This window comes from Ammospiza caudacuta, chromosome 2 (genome assembly GCF_027887145.1).
Source record: "Ammospiza caudacuta isolate bAmmCau1 chromosome 2, bAmmCau1.pri, whole genome shotgun sequence".
NCBI lineage: Eukaryota > Metazoa > Chordata > Aves > Passeriformes > Passerellidae > Ammospiza > Ammospiza caudacuta.
Genome location: NC_080594.1, coordinates 26054851 through 26074842, shown reverse-complemented (window position 1 = coordinate 26074842; position 19992 = coordinate 26054851).

Below are 19992 nucleotides of genomic sequence, written 5' to 3'. Positions count from 1 at the left end.
CTTAAGATTCCAGCCCAAATTCCTTAGCAGAGTGAGGTGATGATGAGCCTGTCTCACAAAGTTTGTCTGCTTCAAAACCTCATCAAGTTTGCTTTAACTTTCCTAAAGCCATTCTGGTAAAGTGAGCCTTTCAACCTGCTTAGGACACCTTAGGACCCCAAACCTGAGCCACCTTTCACTCCTGCTGGCACAAATCAGATGCCATTGCAGGGAAATGAAGAGTTGTGCCCAGTCAGACCAAGTACAGCCCAGAACAGATGCCCAGTGCAGGGAGCCCACTGCACTTCTTCATTCTCCTGTGCTCCAAGGCACAGAAGCATCACACCTGCACTTGTACTATATGGAGTAAAATTCTTCCCTGACCTGAGAGCAAACACAAAGCCTAACATTTAAAATAAATTCTTAGTCTTTAATAAATAAGACATCAGGAAATAAAGTTTTATTTATTTAATAAATAACAACAGTATGGATTGAATTCAAACATTTGAGAGAAAAATACTGAGCATTGACCCAGCCATGCTACAAGGGCTGCAGATGACACCCTTGCCAGCAATTTATTTTTTTATAAACTAGGGCAGGAAAATCTTTTATTCAGAAAGGGAAACACAGCAAACTTCAAGAAACAGATAGAACCTTTTGAGCTTTTCTAAATGGAAATAAGTAAGGTGGCTTAGCTGTAGAAGAGAAACACCAATAGGCACCAGACTCTCTTTGTGAGTCTCCTTTAACTTGAAAATCAGTAAAGGCAGGTGCTAAGACAAACCCACGTCCTCCATTCGATCCAGTCAGCTTGAGGAGAGGTCTGAATAACAGAACAGTGTAAGTAATTTGGGAAAACAGACAGTCAAAGAGAAGGACTCGGCTGCTCTTGTTCCTAAATCTCAACAGTAACTTAAAAACCATGGGGCTTCTGTTAAAAAAAAAAATAATGAGCTTTATTTTTAAAGATATTCTGATTTCTCAATTTGCAGAGTATATAAGCACTTCCAGTATTTTTCACTTTCAGTAATTTTCAAGTGTTCAAGTGTTTCAAGTGTTTCCAATTACTTCTCAACAATGCTGAGCCTTGAAATGTCTTTCTAAGGTGAAGGCTGAGATTCTTGTTTAACCACTTGAAAATGAGAGCTGGGACATTAGCACTTTGGTTTTATATTTTAGGTCCTGTTTTTCAGGACATCAAATATTATGGAACTCATGATAAATACACCTTGGCAACACAGCACTGATGAAAAAAGAAATAACAAACTTGTAGCCATGTTGAAATAAGGCTTCTTTCCTGTAAGGTCAAGAGAGACCTTTTAACCTCGTCCAGCCCAGTATTAAGGATTTTGTAATATGAGACAAACCTGGCGAAGAGTCATGGTATTACTTAAGCAGAGAGATGTCAACAAAGCTGAAGGGAAACCAGTCTGTGGGTGAACTAGAAGATATGGCAGAAGACCAGATGGCTCTTTGGAAAACTTACCTAGGTTGGACCCTTAACACCCAGACACTGATTTTTTTCTATTTTAAAACTTGATTTCAAGTCCATATTTATTGCATTAGCAACAGGTGCTGGCCTGCATCCTTAAGGCTACAGTAATGTTTGCAATCAGAGAGTATGAATGTCACTGGTAGTGGCACTTTGTGCCAGAGTTGTTGGCGTGAACCGTAGGCAGGAGTTCTGCTAATAACACATTATCAAACATAAACAGTGCTTGCACTTAGATTTACTTTTCAAGACAGAGTAGTTACACAGGGGACTGCTACTTTATTTCTCACATTACAGGGTTCTGGTATGTGTTCCGCTGATGCCCTGAATAGTAAGCTGGACCTATGTTTTGAGAAGTTTATTAAAGGCACAGGACTGCCCACATGCTGCAAATAAAAGACTAAAAAAAGTGCCTGTAGATCAGAGACAACAGGCTTGGCTTTGTCTTTCTGAACTCCATACCTGAACAACATCCATTTCAGTCTCACCAGCTTGTGAAGCTTGACCAAATTCAACTGAATTCAGCCTTAAGAGTCATGCATGTAAATATTTTTCAGGATCTCAGCTGATATATCTCTGCAAGGAATACTGGATAAACTGGAACTCAAATTAGAGGGAATCAATCAAAGAGCGTGCCAACAGACATGTGAATGGCCAAGGCAGCACATATTCTGTACATACTTTCTTAAGACATAAAAGCCCGGAACTGGTTAGGCCATTGGACTGGACGGTCACTGTAGGTCACTTCCAATTGAAACAGTGTATTCCCTTCCATCCTACTTGAAAAATCTGATTTAACCTCATGAAGACCATGACTCACTTTGCCTCAGGTTATCTTTAAATCATTTGAGAAGAGTAAAAGCAGTTTTGCTAAGCTTAGCATTAAAGCCTTGTCATAGATAAATCTCAGTACACAAAACAAGGTCTCAGTTATATTTTTGTAGAACGAGCGTTTTAATTTACCTGCAGGTTCAGATTCTCAAGTCTTGCCCAAACAAGACAAATCATCACACTGCAGAACCTGATCCCAAAGAGATCATCCCAAATCATGAAGAACATAGAAAATCATCTCAAATAATGGAGAACACATGAAAGTGCAGAAGAGATGGTTCTATCTCAGAGAAGAATAAGGCAAATGACAAGAACCAGAGTGAAAATAGTGAAAGAGACATGAAGCCACCTGAAGAATATGCCATTATGTAATTTCTTAAAATAAATGCATCTCCTCTATCTTAGGAGATGAGATGACTAGGATAATTTAATACCAGCAAAGAATTTGGAGAAAGCTCCCCAAATAACTTTGAAAAGAAAAAAACCAGCACAGTACATCAGATATCATCCTTGAAAAGCAGAGGAGTTGCCAATTGAAGCAGAACCAACCGATAATGTTGATATAAATGTTTTAATCTGTGTTTAGAGCTCTTAACCCTTGACCAAAGAAAACAGAGAAATGAGAACTGAAAAAACAAGCTAACAATGAAGCGTTAGTGGAAGGAGGAGATGTGATCACAAATTTACAAAGTGGCAAGAAAAGAACAAAAGCAAACAAATTCTCAACAAACTAATGAAAATGGGCCTTTGGTACGACCTGTGGCCTCTGAACTGAAATTCCATTTTTCCATGGTTGTGTGAGGCTGCATATAGGGCTTTGCTTCAGTTAATATAAACATATTGCTCAAATTATTTTAAAGGTTGAAGTTACTTAAGACTCTGGCTTGCGTTCAGGCCCCTGTTAAAGTGAACAAGCTTTGGCTTGGAAACGGATATATTCATCACCAAAAGAAGATCCTGATAGAATAAATAAATAAATTCAGACATGATCTTACATGGAAAGTAAGATGTAATAATAATTCCTCCTTTATTTATTTTACTTATTCAGAGTGAATTTGACACTGATGGAGAATATGAGGTGGCCTTGAAGAAACACTTTTCTATATAACAAAGTGCTTTTCTGTCTCATATTTCTGCCTTCCCCTGGGTCCTAGGGGACCTCCTTAGGGTCTAGGAGAACTGCTGAGTGTCTGTGGCTTATTCAACAAGAGCTGTATTGCTGAGGCAAGCAATGAAGGGCATAAGTAACTCCAGCTGCTGCCACTTCTCTTCTAGAAACTGACTGATGACCATAAATGTAATTCAAAATCAGCAATGAAATAGTAATTGAATTGTAACAGACTTGCAGTTGTTACACTGAACTGTAGCATCATCAAGAAGAATTTTTTCCCCAAGGATTTTATTTGCTGAATGTGCCACACTGGTTTGGGAAAAGTCACCCACTCCAAAATATTTAATTACAATTCAGAAAGAGAATTAGATGAGACAAGAGTGTCATAAACATCCTTCCATACTGCTTAGAAATGTTAAACCTAAACCTTTATAGCATCAAAACCTGCAGTTTGCTCTTTCGTTGGTTCAACATTACCTGCTTTCCAGCTGCCTCTGACATTTAGCTTTTCTGCAGATGTGAACTACAGTACACACATCACAGACTCTGCACTTAACACTGCAGCACAGCAAATACTGCACTCTCAGCCCAATAACCTGAGCCATCATTTGCTGTTACTTTCTGGATTATTTAACAAAGCAGACAAGAGGAAAAGGCTTTGAGTAATTAAGTGCTGTTTGGCAGGCACAGTAAATATGTAGATCTCCATGACATTAATTTTAAATGATGACTGAGAGTACTTTGGTGCTTTGTGCCCACTTCATACACACACAGCACAGTCTCAGGATCACCAGCAAGAAAGGCATATCATGGGTTCAGGTCATTACTTTTCTCTGTTAAACCCAACCAGCCCCCTAGTGCCCTGTCTGATACAAATGGACAGAGTTCCTCAGCAATAGGGGAGCACCTCCGCCTTGGTGTGAACTGAGCACATGTGCTTGCTCAGGGCCTAGCTGTGTCACTGCCACCATTCCATCCAGCCTCTGAGGTACTCTGCCCAAACCCAATGGAATGAGTTTGACCAGGCTCATGTCAAGCCCCCCAAGATGTCATTCACCCACTTTCCCCTCACTCATATCACAGTAACAACTAAAAAGACTAAACATTATTAATGTAAAAGCATTAGTACCAACAGTGAAATCTCCTAATTTATATACTCATCCCTCCATTCCAGCATGCAGAATCCAGCATTTCAACTTATTAAATTTCATCCAATCACAGTCCAATGCTCCAGTCTATTTAGATCCCTCGACAAGTCTCTTGTCCCTGAAGAGAGTGAACAGCACGTCCCAGTTTGGTATTGTTGGCGAACTTGCTAATTGTACATTTAACTTCTGCATGCAGACCATTGTTAAAAATGTTGAACAGCACTGACCCTAAGGACTGAATCTGAGGTACACTGCTGGTGCCTGGTCTCCAGCCAGATGTAACCCAATTCACTATAACCCCCTGAGCTCTTCTTTTCAGCCAGTCCACCACTCAGCACACCATGAATCCATTCATCCCACAGATGGGCAACTTGCCCAAAAAGATGTTGTGGAGGGCAGAGCCAAAAGCCTTATTAAAATCCAGAAAAATACACCTAACACCTTCCCATCACCCACCATGCAGGTGACCTTTTCATTGAAGGATATCAACCTACTTGAACAGTACATGTGTGCACTTGTTCTCTGTTTGTTGTGCCCGTTGACCTCATTATTTGTATTAGATTTAAACAACTGCAAAGTCAGATATATTCACTTGTACCACAACACTCAAATTCTATCTACGTATTCAATAACGTTAATAACATATTTCCACCATGTGCTCTATGAATATCTGGAAAGATCATGAGCTGCTGTTACACGTTTGTGAGCTGAAAATTTACAGCATGAATGCATTAATGAATTAAGCCTTTTGATCAAGCAAAAAGAAAGAAAGAGCAACAGACTGATATGTATTATTCTCCTGCTTGTTGTATTAAAAAATTGATTCAGTCTTTGGTCTGTTTCTTGGAAGACCATACCAAATAAACAAAGAGGGTAATAAAGCAGTGTGGGATGAGCAGAAGTAAATATCAAAATATAAATGTGTCCACAGAGCCAAACACCCTGGTAAAAAGGATGAGCTATGCAAGACATACCTGATTTCCCGTGCTGGAATTTTCCTTCATCTCCTTTTGTCAACAAAGGTCTTAGGCCTAACAGAGAGCAGACTGCAGTATGGTGCTGACACACTGGAGCATCTCGAAATGAACTTGTGAGAGTAGTCTAATTCCAGTCGGCCAGAGCATAACACCAAGGATTTGGTCGTGATTCTCCTGTTAACTTAATTAAAAATTACAAAAACCACCTAGTGCTTCAGAAAAAGCTGTCATCAGAAAACAGACTATTTTCTACTCTTGGGTCTCCCTTTCTGTTGAGACCTAGATCTTCCTGATAGAAAGCGAAATGCTGTTTGACACTGTTCTAGAGGAGAAGGAATTAGCTCATTCTACCATGATCAGGTACATTTCTGTATCCCAGATAGCTTGCTCAGCATTTACTTGCATGTTGATAGGTGTTGCTCTATGGTGCACCATGCATGGTACAATGCAGAAAAAGCTCCAGTGTTCTTCACTCCTCACCCCTCATGTGATACTGTACTTTCTTGACTTCTGCATAGACAGTGAAAGAAACTGATAGAAATTGAGATTGATAGAGAATGGGAGAGGATAAGAAGATGACATCTGCCTCATTATAAGCATCAGTTTAGTGCAATAGACCTGGTCCCCCATTCAGGCATATATTTGAAAGCCTGAGTCAGTCTGAAATAGAATAAGCCCTCACAGGGAGAATGAGAGAACAGAGGTATGTACTTTAAACCCATGTGCAGCCAACCTGACAGTAGGAAGAGAGCTGATGTTTTCTTTAAATTATGTTATGAGCATACTGATGATGTAGGAACACTCCAATTAAAAACAAATCAAGAGGGAATATTCATCATGAGGCTTTGCTAGAGAAGCAGTTAATTGTCTGAAATCTTAAAAATTAAAGAGTGCATGTGTGGGTACATGATAAAAAATCTGAAGATAATTCCAGAAAATAATTAAAACCACCTTCTCCTTAGGAAGTTGTTAGGCTGAAAGTACAGTGCAGAAATATCCATGTCATCTACCAGGCTTCACCTAGGCAGAGGCCTTTAACTGATTCTTGCTTACTCCTTCAACTGAGGGAACAAACCCATTATTCTGTTTAGAGAATCATGCTCCAACAAGCTGTTCAAGCTGCAGTTTGCTTCTTGGATGCTGTGCAAGGCAAAAACAAAATGTCTCTGAGTCATGGCAGAGACTGTTTCGCAGCAAAAAGAAAGAGGGGAAAAGCTTGGGTGTAAGAAAGAAACCTTCACAAAATAAGGGAACCTAGTGAAATAAGCAGGACTGAGAAGTAATTAGCCCCACAAAAAACCCTTTTATAAGCCACCATGAACAGTGCCCCTATGAATAGTCTTTATGGAACGAATGCCCAGTGGCTAAAGTGCTACCCAGGAGCTTGAGCAGTTCCTGATTGTCCATACACCTTTCATATGAGGAGAGGAGGGTCACTTATGTCAGTTATGCTCTTGTGACACATTGCAGAATAGGACTGAAGGTCAATTCTAAGAACTTTAAGCAGGACGATATTCTTAAAAGCCACACACAGAGATGCTAACAGACATTTTCAAAGCAATACTTTCATTGTGCCCACGTTGCTAATTAATCCAAGTACATACTTCAGCTAACACAGCTTGCCTGATTTCAGGATAGCTCAGTAAACACTGTGCTTTGTTTCACATGTAATTTGGACATGTGAAACATGCCCTGTGTCTCTCTGAATCTCATCTCTCCTTCCATAAGTCAGGGATAGAAATCGTCATTGGCATCATGAACAAAAAATGTAATGACAACAGTGAGGCTCTATGATATTATGACAAGGAGAAGGCTGGAAGACCTCTATAAATATGACAGATCAGATGAATCTCAGTGTGAGTGTGCTGGTTCTACATTCTGGCATTTTGTACTTGTCCAGAGTGCTGATACCAAGGGCACCCTGCCTGGCTCCTCAGGGCTCTGCACGGGTCCCTCCAGAGCCAACCCAGCAGCATGGCATTTTCCCAATTAACACAGCCACCACAATCCACCAAACAGCCCTAAGTTCCCTGTTCAGGTGACCAGTTCTCACCTATCAAAGATGGATTTGTCTTCTAGGAGTCAAAGCACATTGCAACTCATGTGTCCAGCACACCCACCATGACTTTTGTTGCCAGGTCAGATACCACATGCAGATGGTGTCAATGAGCCAGGTGGAAAAACGACTTAGCTATCTACAGTCTTCTGGGCATGTGCTGAAGACATAAGCTACACTGGTGGTCTAGGCAAGTGTAAATGGCTGAGTCTCTCCCGGGGCTGTTCGGATCCGATCCAGCTAGCTCTGGACCCTCGGCCCCTCGCAGCCTTTACAAGGACAAAAGTAAAAGATGTGAGGCGTTCTTCTCCTTTGGGCTAAAAAATCCCACAGCTTTATTGTGGAATTACTCCAGGGGATCTGCAACGGGGAATAGAGCAGTGTCCCAGTGTCCCCACAGCCAATGGGATACAAGTGAGGAAGGGGCAAAGGGAGGAGTAAACCTGGGACAAACCATTACCACCGGGGCTTTTGGGGGGAAAAACCGTGTGATCAGTGCAAAAACAACAAAATAAACTATTTCGTGCAATACAACAGGCAAGCACCACTTTTTTCAGTAGTTCCAGTTACAAATTTTCTAGAATGGCAAGGATCTTTCAGGACAGAGGGGTGGAGCTACTCTGCTGTCCCTAAGTTACTAGGGCTGCATTTTGCATCCATGGAATACCAACTGCTAAAGTATTGCAAGCAACACACTTGGTACAAAAGACACCTTCCTCAGCTACCACTGCACCCCCCATCCACTACTGCAAGGAGGGAAAATGTTCCTGAAGGATCAAAGCGTGACTTGGATTAAAATACTTTATAGACAGTGATCTAGGGAGCTGCCAGACATATCACCTGTGACCAGACTAACAACAGCACTCAGACCCCAAAGACAGAGAAAGCAGCTTGACAATTCACATTTTCAACAGTAAAAAGCAATTTGCTTTGACAAAGATCAAGTTTTTCATGTGGAGGAGATGGGCTTCAGCAAAATGAGCAATGGAGACTGGAAGTGGAAAAGTGGAAGGCAAATTCTTAGTAAATCAGGCTGTGGAAGTCTGGAATCTGGCTCTTAATCCTAACCACTGCTGTCTGGTACACAGCCTGAACCAGACCACTGGCCTTGGGAGCACCTGTAAAACCAAGTCCTGCAGGTAAAGATGCCTGAGAACCTTGTTGAGTTTTAAGGTTGGAGCCAACAGCAACTGAACATGTGAGTTTGTGTCTAGCAGCAGAAATTAGTCTGGATTTTCATGGAAAGTTCATACACATACAGAAATCAGGTATGTCTGACTGAAACAGCTGCTTGGTGGAGTTTGAAGGGATGTGCCAAGGCACTTAACTGGGCACTTGGACTTAGTGGTTCTTTTAACAAACAGTGCATTTGTATGTGCATTTTCTATAGTAGCCCAAACAAAAGAGACCAGACTCTGGCTCTAAACTCCTGATACTGTTCATTTGAAAAACATCCGTCTGGAAAGTCCCAGGTTAGATGCTGAAGGTCAAGGCTAGATGTAACTTGAAGATGTTGACGTAATGGCTTGATATGGTAGCCAAGAAAATGTGAACTCTTTTTAGCTCCCTGTTCTCAATACTTGTCTACATAGATAGCTAGTGACATATGGACATAGTCACTGTTCTAGTTAGCACAGCTTCTCAAAGGGCTTTGAGAAACTTCTGAGTGGGGAGTACTGTGACCTCAGACCCACGTGCTGGGACTGGCACTGACTAGTGGATTAGGCTAAATGCTCACAAACCAAGTCATAGTGCTCCATAGCTAATGATTTCTCATTAACCACTCTGTGGTTTAAAAGTTAAAAGGGTAACTCAGTAATGATAATAATAAAAGCATAAGAACATGGTAAAGGCACTGCATTTTTATAAGGCTAAACTATAAAGATATTTATAACAGTCAGTACCCTTATAATCTCCAAAACATAACCACAAACAACCATGAAATTAATATGCTTAGGCAACTGCTGAGCTTAATCCAGGGCAAGTTTAAATCAATGGAGGGACATCAGGGACACTGGACTGTGTCCAGAAGTGAGCGAATGAAAAGTACAGGACAGAGGGTAGTGCTCCAGACAGCATTCATACAGTAGGCTAAGAATGTCAGATACTGGCAGACCTTGCACAGGAATTATCAATGGAAAATCCTCAGTAAGGCAGAAATTGGCTCATTTTTGAGCTATTCTTGGCATATTTTTCAATACCAAATCTATGGTCCTAAACCCATTACTAAAGCTTTCCATAGGGCTTAGTGCGTTTACCGTGAGTCAGGTTTAGTATAGCATAATTCCCTTCTTTGTGAATCCTGTTAAATTGTTTCCACTTTCTCACCACTCTCTTTCCAGTAAAGGTGGGTTAGGCACAGACTAAAGGAAGCAAAAAACCAGAATTCAGTTGCCTGGCAGTAAAACATATGGATAACTTATGCAAACAGCTTAGATGTTTTGACTGCTTGAGTACTGAAGGCCTGCCCATGGGCTGTTTCAAACAGGACCAAACAAGAGAAAACCTTCACAATTCTTTGTTTGCCAGTGATTCTCAGTGGAGTGTGTCTCCTGAATTTCTCTACTTCCAAGGATATTTTCAGTCGTTGTTGCATAAACATCTACCCCTGGATCTCCTAAGGATGTCAAAAACACTTTTCTCTCTTTCTCTGCCTCAGTCCTTGCATGTACTCCCTGCTTGTGGCTAGCTGGGAGACGCTCCTCCTGCATAGCTACATGCTTCTGACATGCTCTTCTCCTGACTCTTCCCTGGATAATAAAGGCTATTCCAGCTTGACAAACCAACTCTCAAGGAATCCAGGAGGCTTTAGACCTGTGTCCATATGAGGACAGAATATGAAGCTGATAATTTAAGGGAGTTGCCATGATTGTGACACATGCATAGAGCATAAGATGAGTTCCTGCCTGCATTGGAGAGGCAGTGGGATGACGCACTTGCAGACACTCATAGAAAGCAAGACCTCCTGTTCACTGTGACTTCAACATCAGAGCACCACTGCTTCTTTCACTTTGTCTGTCTTTCTCTAAAAGATAAGTAACATCCAGGTAGACAGTAAATGAGACACTCACTACACAGGGAGAACCCAAGCAAGAAGAAAATCTGTCAAAAGATGCTGATTTAATGAACACAATAATGATAAATATTATGTGCACAGAGGGAAATGGCCCAGCGTAGTGGTGAAGTGCTGTGCAGATACAAAACAATTTGGTTGCCAACTGAGAAATGTGGCAAATATATTAGCTGTAAGAGTTATATGCCTTCCAACATAGTCTTAACATAAACTATTAATTTTCTATTCTTTCCCTCTAACCTGGTTAATAAGGCTGATAAAATATTTATTAGGTAACATGAAATATGCACAACATCACTTTTAACTGGGTGCTTGTCAGAGAAAACATATATTAAAAAAAAGAAACTGCTTATGAAACTGCTAAAACACACTAATCTGAACTCAAGCAATGTTATTGCCTGTGTATATATTTCCCCCAAGAAAGTGCAACTAGTTATTCAATATTCTTATTAATGATAACTATAGTAAAGCCCCAGTAAATCTGGAGAAATATATTTTTTAAAAGATCAGGTTGAGTGTACTAGATACAACAGTATGCTGTCCATAAATGTGAAAATTGTAAGATGTCTGCCAGAATTTATAGTATGCACAAACTCAGTAAATTGTTGGTCTTGAACAACTATAAATGTTCTTTTTTTTTGATGATTGGAACTAGATGGATGAGCTCTATTTTTACACAGGTTCACTGAAGGAGAAAAGCTGTTGACTATCAGCTGATGCGCACACTCATCAGGGACTAAGTAAGTGCAGGTAGGGCACATTTCCCTGGTCTGCAGTCAGTGCTTTACAGGCTGCTAGCTAAGGAGAAGTCTGTAGTAGAGACAATGAAGGCAGACAGCTCTTCCTTTGGGAACAATACAGCCTCTCTTATATTGCTCACATATAAGAAGCTCAGGCATCATAACTTGAACAGAAACCAAATAAAGATTCACACACAGACCACAGATCCTGGGACCATGCCACAAGACATGAAATCAACCACCCTCTCTCCTCTCTGAATCTCTGAGTAGGCTCCAAGCCTTGGTTCTCTGGCTTCAGCTTTACATGTTTTCTTCATTATAATCAGCTTGACAATGCAGGGGGAAATGGCAGGGGGATTTGTTTTCACTGTACATGGACTCTCTCCTCACCTGTTACATGATTAGGCTGTTACATAAATGACCCAAGATGTCACATTCCTCACCCGGGCACTGACCCTTGAAATAAAACAGGCAACATGACTCTGAGTAGCTGGAGGGTCTATTTGTGAGAGGATTTGCTGAGCAGAGCTGCATTATAGAATGTTCTTTCCATCTACATGACTGTGTTCATCAGTGGATCATCATTTGCAGACAGAGACATTCAGACAGCTATGGGGCTGAGAGTTTCCATGTTCTGTTCCAAAACTGGATGCACATCAATGGGATACCAGTAATGTTTCCTTCATCTTTATTTTTCCAAGTAAAAGGAAAAAGGGCAATCAATCACAAGTGCACCAACTTGGTTCCTTGTTTAAAAACAAGTAGATGACCTTGAATAAGATTTTCTCTCCCATCCCTCTCTTCACACTCGCTATCTGATCCAGAGCCCATGGAAATATGTGAAAATTTTAACCCAGACTTCAAAGGGCTCACAATCAGCCCTTTTTCATCTACCCTTTTCAAACATACCCAGCATTTTATGCAGCACGGTGTATTCAACATATCTGGTGCCATTCGCCTACAAACCACAAAGCATTTTGCAGTCATTAACAGCACACGATAACAGCAAATGTTATTAAGCGAATATTATTCAATGGCTGATTCTATGGCTCCTGAAAATGAATGTGAGGGGAAAGGATTTATTCAGAATCACACTGAGTTAGTGCCGTGACTGCAAAAGAACTCTTGCTCCCTCTACTCTAAGGAATGTTTCGTCCCCTTGGATACTGGATTAATTTTGAAAAGATTGTGAAGGCAACAGGTAGCTAACATTTTATTATGGCACCTTCCTGAGGGTGATTCTCACATGTTGTCCTCTAACACACTATCAGAGCGTAGTGTCCAATTCTCAGAAAGGGCACAGCACCTGAGCAAGGCTGATGGTAATGCCAGTAGACCATCCAGTGATCCCCCAAGGGGTATTTGGTTCGGTGCTATAGGTTGTTAAAGCATAACTGTCCACTAATTCACACAACCAGGAGTAGCACTGGCTTAGATATTATGTATTCCACAAATGTTATCCTGTGCACTGCAGGCTTGCAGACCTCCACAAGTAAAATTCACTCACTTGGTCTTGGCCACCGAAAAAAAAGCTTTTCTTCCTTTTTTTTTTTTTTTTTTGGGGGGTCATTTTCAGCAAATATAATTAAATTATTACAAATGTAGACCAAAGTGAAAGCTAATGTACATTGTTACTTATCCTTATTAGGATAAAATTTCCAATATCTCCTAATCAATGATAAAGATCTGACCTGCAATTAGAATTTATTCCCTGTCTCTACAGAAGGTGAGTTTATATGAAATTGCATTACACATCAATTTGCAATGTGCTCCAGTTTCTCATCAGATATTGGATCTAACTGGTCTATTATATATTTTCCAGAAAAGGATTGACAGAAAGGGAAGGGCAGGCATTGGGTTATCTGGGGGGATCTCTTAGAGAAGCCGTGTGACATGATATCTTTCAGCTGTTTCAATGGATGGTCTCTCTTGCACTTTTCAAAGACAAATGATACACCAAACAGTCAAACTAGAATAGAGCAGCACTCTATTCTAGTTTACAGGAACTCTGGGATTTAGGGAAAGGCAGGACATAGGGGATTTGAAAGTTGGCTGCAACTCCTGTACTTAAATTTCAGTTCCAAGCCCATCTAGAACCAATGCAAAGCTCTGGAGAAATGCAAGTTCTCGTTCTGATTAAACTAACAGAGCTGTATGGCTGTACCAGAGTCTCGACCTTCTGTATTCATTCATATGTGAATGCTATGAGCTCTCTAGCACAAGTACATTTTCAACATTCGTGTCTTTCATTTATTTACTTGTTCTTAAACCAATACATGACCAATTCCTCTTGAGGCAGCAAGGGTGACCTCAGTTCATTTAAAAACAACTCGCATATATTCCAGCTTAGCTAATTTGGTAGCTTCATATTCAGTTGGAAGGATTATTTATCTTCCAAATGTAACATTTAACATTGATACTAGTTCCTTGAAAGGATGAAAGAATAAAAAGTATATAGGAAATAATACATAAACTCAATGTAAACTCCTATAAACACAGCTACTTCACTTTATCACATATTCCCAGCCCATGAGGCTTTTGGATGTTCTAAATCAGGGTTCCCTAATTTTCACAGGCCTGAACAAGTAAGCAAAATGCTAATAGTTAAAAATAAGTCCACCATACAGGTGAAAAAGAGAGCTGTTTTCCTTGCTTTCCTTAATACTGAAAGACAAAAACTGGCTCTCAGTTGAACCTGAGCTCACAGATCAGTAGATTGACAGTGCAATCATCAGTGGACAATGACAGTACAGTTATCTGGTTTAGTTAACAACAGCCAGAGCAGATCATGCAGCTGGCAACAGGAAGAATAATTTTCTTCTTATCATGTATCCCTTTCTTAATCTAATTACCTACAGAACAACTTACTTATTTCTTTCAGCTCAAAGTAGCTTTTTAAATAAAAAGAAATGAGAACAGTAAACACAAGATTCTTACAATGCAGAAATGGCAGGGTACTTTGGATCTGTTACCTCCTTTCCTGAATCTTGCAGCACTTTTACTTCAGATACAAAAAATGTAGCCAACAGAGAAGGTATTTGTACAAATTTTTCATCAGTGGGGATCTCCAAGACAGTATTAAGTCAGTCATATGGCAGTGAGTGTCAAGAAAATCCTTTCTTCTTCCTTTCTGCTGTGACCAAGAAAGCTATCTTAGCTACATATGTTGATAAAAAAAGATAGAGAATGTGTAGCTTTCTGATATATTCTTATTTTTACATGTTGAACTCCCATATTTTGCCAACCCAGCAATTTAATTTGTAAAAACACCTTCCCATAATGCTTCAGCCTAATTATACTGGGAAAGTCACTGTCTGGAAAAGATGTATTGCAACCATATGGCCTCTCAAAACCATATAGATTTTTAAAATGCCTTGTTCTATGAGGTCTAGGAAGCTGTCCCTAGCCTTCAGCTGTTAGGAAAATCAATTACTCCTACCTCAGGTACTGCTACAGGCCAAGCAGGTCATTAAAAATAGCTAATGGCTTAGTCAGCCACCAAACTTGTGACTTGCCCCATGCATCCTATTACATTCTCTCAGCACATGAGAATTAAATGTAATTAGCTTATGACAGTCAATCACTTTTTTTTCATCAAGGAAGAAAAATAGGCAAGTCATTGGGTAAAAGATGATCTATACAGCCCTTTCTGACACAGGAGCAAAGAATAGTTTTTATGTCATAACAACATCAAATCTTTTCAATATAACCTAAAGTTCTGCCAAGCCATAATTCTCACTTGGACTTTTCTCACATTATTATAGGTTAAAAAAAGGAAGAAATAAATTATAAAAGTGTATGGATGTGTGTAGATACACAAGGGAATAGTCACTCAGTTTGTTTCCTAGACCAAATAAATCTTTGTATAAAATGGTAGGGTGGAATGATTTGCAGTTAGGAATTGATCTCATGAAACTGGAAACTGTTGTTAGCAAAATTACCCTTGGACCATAATTTTGCTGGTACCTGTGGACTCCTTTTTGTCCTTTCTATTTTCTATTTTACTGTTAAAGTGCCAACCTTCTTGATCATTTTATAATGACAAAAAAAATCTATAGCAGAAGTGAAGAAACAAAAGATGGCATGAAAACTAAATTGCACAGAAATTAGTAAGTGTTACTATTACTGCACAAACTAAAATTAAACTGAGGGAAAGCACTTGCAAAGCATGCAATGAGGAGAGAATAGGGAGTTAACCTGTCTGTGGGAATGAGGGATTTATCATGGCTGTAACATTCCAGGTCCACATGGCCATTCTAAATCTGGCCCAGTTTACAGTGATCAAAAGCTGGTACAATCTAGTGTGATGTTTGTTGGCTGTAGAAATCAGCTGATGGTTTAAATCTAATTCTTCTCAAAGGGCAGTAGTTGGTAGTGTAAGGATGCTGCCCAGGAAGCTCAGAAGACATGTTGTTATCTGCCCAAGCTGGACCTTTCTTGCTTATTTGTTCTCATCACAGCTTAAGGGGAACCCTGACCAAACAGATCACTGCAGAGTCACATTTGACTATTATTTGTGTACTGAAACTGTAGTACCACATCTCTCTTCCCCATTAGGCAATAAGAATACAAATAAAGAGAATAAATATACAAAATTTCTAATCAACTCAGAGGCCATTTTTTCTATCCCTGAGAGGAAATTCACTAAATATGGTACTTTCTCATACAACATTTATTGCCTTTCATTAACACCAGATGAAACACAAAGTCTCTAAAACCAGAATAATATTTCCTTCATTCCCCAAATGCTGGGTTTGCAAACTCAAGCACACATTTAGCAGCAAATTAAGTCTTTCTTCTGGTACCAGTCAGTGCAGTCTGCAGTCCTTCATGATGTGACACAGTCACAGATCCCTCTCTCTTTAGATGAGGGTCATGTCATGGCTGTCTGTAAACCTCTGAATCTGATAGACGGCCATCACAGGGTTAAATCCCAGTTCATATCTTGCTGACTGCATGGGAAGCACATAATATTCAGTTCCCTCTCTAATGAAGAAGTCTATTTGGAGAGCTAGAAGGAAGCACAATTTGTAAATATTTATACTGTTTGCCAAAACTACAATGCACATGGGACTCAGAATGCATCCCACGAGCCAGCCTGCACACTTCAGTAGCTCCATGTTCCCTTGCCAGAGAAGAATGGCTCCCTCACACCCCTGCACCACTTAGCCAGAACCTGCTGAAGAAGCCAGTCACAGAAGCAGCCTTACTATCCAGCAACTGTGAGTAAGGAAAGGTTCTATCAGGCATTTCACCTGAAAATCACCTGCTCTGGCATTCATATTCAGGACCTTTCAACAGTGTCCTGATTTATGCTACCATGGCTAATACACCCAGTGTAGACAGCCAGTTCAGTAACATAATTGTACCCTCCACATAACAAAACTGAAATGAAAAGCAACCACATCTCTTACTTCATACTTTAGTACCCATCCTGCCTCAAACAGGGAGAGCCAAAGGAAAAAAAGACAGAAGTGAAAAATATACTTTGCATACGACACTGGATCAGTGATGAAAACTTCAGCCCATGGAAAGCTAGAAGCATGGTAAAAATTTTTTTCTCTAGTTATCAATTTGGTAAAATTGTATATTGGAGTTTTAGAAGGGAATGCACACAAAAGCAGCTGCTAACAACATGCTGGCAAAGTGCTGTGAGGTGCAAATCAGCCACTGCCACCGCTGTGGACTGCTACTTCTAGACATTCCTCTTATAGTGCTGTGAGGCTACATAAAGGGTAGTCAGCAGCATGAAAGAAAAGACATATTGAAGTGGACATTTGCTGCAAGGATGGAAGAAAGCTCCATGTTTCTACAGCCTGCTGATATTGCTAACATTTGTCATTCAGATTGATCTTCTACTGAGAAACTAATGTTAAAACTTGCTGTTGTAACCAATTTACATTGGAAGTAGAATAAAACAATGAAGTCTTATAATACTTAATGAAAGTAGCTCCACTCTATGTAATTTTGCACCTTCTTTGCTTCTCAGATCTTTCATACCCCTCCTTATGATCCATTCTAAATTATTCTCATCAAGAATAAAATTAAGGAAGTTTTTATGGAACAAGCACAGGAGCACAGATTGTTCTTCATAGGTTTCCAAGCTTCTTGGCAAGCTCATATTTGCAGGCTGGCTGCTGCTCCCTAAATATTTGTAGGTGCCTTAATCTAGAAAAGCAGTGGACTGTGCTCCAGAACAGAAGTTTCCAGGGCAAAAGCTGGACAGAACAGTGAGGACCATGCTTGTGGCACAAAGGGGAACCCCATAACCTTCATGTATGAAGGCTGAGTGCTCAGCACTTGCTGCCTACCATTCTCTGCTTTCAGTCATATTTCTGTGTGTCTCCCCAGCTTTTCCATGAGTCTCCTCCAAAAGCTGAAGCAGCAGTAAGACATGCAGATACTGCTATGCCCTGTGTGAAGTGCAGCTGGCTTGACTGGGATCAACTGGCTTTCTGCTAGTTAGCCAAAGAGCATTTGCATTTTCAAGCTGTCACCCGCAGTGACTTCACGGAAAGAACAAGTATTATCCAGCACTGTTCAATAGCATTAATCATAATACAAATCCTGTTCTTGGGCTCATTCGCTTCATTCCAGGCTTGTCCTGGTGCCTGACTCATACTTAACCACAAATTCCCACTCTTCTTTTCCACTGAATTGTAATTTGATGGACACTGGGGTTACTACCAGCAGGACAGCCTTTCAATCCAGTTGGCATGTCAAGAGCTACTTATTTAATTATTGCCTCTAGCAACTTAGAAAAGGCAGTTTCTAGGGTTTTGTAACAGGAATGCAGCTCCCAGAGCTGCTGCTACCCTGGCTGCCTTGTAGCGTTCTTGGAACCAATTCTGGGGCTGAAGGATGGCAAAATGACACCAGGCACAGCTCCAGCAGAAAAAGAGGCTACAGAGGTTTGCCCCCACGCTGCAGGCAGGCAGGCATATGAGTTACCTGCAGAACCTACCGCCCTGTATCTTACAAGTAAAGCGAATTGCCTGCTTGGTTTCCTGGAAACTTTACTTTGTTTCTTTCCTAAACACTCTTCTGAGATCAGATGAGAGCTAATTCTACTGGGTAATACATAGTTCAAACTAACACTCAAATGTATCCAAGAAGAAAAACAAGTCCCTACTTGCAAGTTTGACATTTTCTGATGGCAACAGCTTGCTCACTGCTTTTTGAGTTACAGCTGTACACAGCTGTCCATGATCAAGTGCTGCCGAAACACCCAGCAACCAGCCAGCTCTTCCCATGCCTATTCTGTGCTTTGCAGTTATTTTGTTCCTTGCTAGGCTGCTCTTACGGCCCAGATGTTGCTATATATACAAGTAATCCACCCTGGAGGCTTGGTGGATGTTGCACAGGTAAATATAAGATGGTTTGGCACTGGGGGACAATATAAATAATGGGAACACATCCAAACTTGACCTACAAACTTAAGGGACACTTCACAATCATATTCCTTCTATCAAATAGGATTTATATGTTTGCATAACGTCATCATGCCAGAGAGGGACAGCAACAAGCATTTCAACTTAACCTCACAGCAGAACTAAAACTTAAATATACATCTCTCAGTATGATCTACACTTGCAATATGGAAAACCTTGGTTGGAGGCAAGAGAATGAAAACCCCTCAAATCATGAACTCAGAACAAAACAAATGCAATGCAAGAAGAGCCTTTAAACAAGCATGACAATACCATATTTTGATTTAAATTATGCAGAACAAATGGGATAATAGCTAGAAAACTCAGACAGATGGATTTTCTTTCCTTCTTCTCCTTTGGTCAAACCAAACTAGCATGCAGATTAAGAACTAGAACAAGTGTTTTTTCAGCACCCTAAGATGTTTGTTTTTCTCTTCTTTAAATGCACACTAACAGTGCAATTGTTGAATCAATGTTGGGTTGTACTTCTTTTGATCCAGTACTGTAGATTGTCAGCAGAAATTTTTACCAGATTTCCTCCTTGCCTTCAGTAACTGAATGCATTTCATATCATGCTTACATAAAGAAAACTTCCTCTAATACTGATCGTTGCCTAAAAAAATTGATGTTTTTTCCTCTGGTGTCAGTGTAACTCATATTCTTTCCAATTCCTTTCACTAAATTTCATATCTAAGGGGCGGTTAGGACCTACCAATCTGACCTAGCAATAGGTGTAAATTTTGTGGCTAAGCCCTCAGGGCTGAACCAAGGTCTAAAAATATAGTTCTCCACCTGTGATTAAGCCAACCTAAAAAAAAGGAAAAGAAAGGAAGAAGGCAAAAAAAGGAAGAGGAAATAAAAAGGAGAAGAAGAAGGAAGAGAAAAAACCCAATAAAATAGAAATCAGAAGAGAAAAGAATACAACTGCTTGGTTAACAATTTGATTGTATAGATATGCATTTCAATCTGAGCAGTGTGCAACGTACTTGGTTTGTTTGATTTGTCACCTCTGTTAAAGGTGAGATTTCATTTTTGCTTAGCCTACATAATATTTATAATAAGAAGCGTGATTAGGCAATCACTGGGAAACTAAATCTCTTTGGAAGAGAAGGATAATTCTTTTGAAAGCACAGTAGGCTCCATGAGATAAGTAAT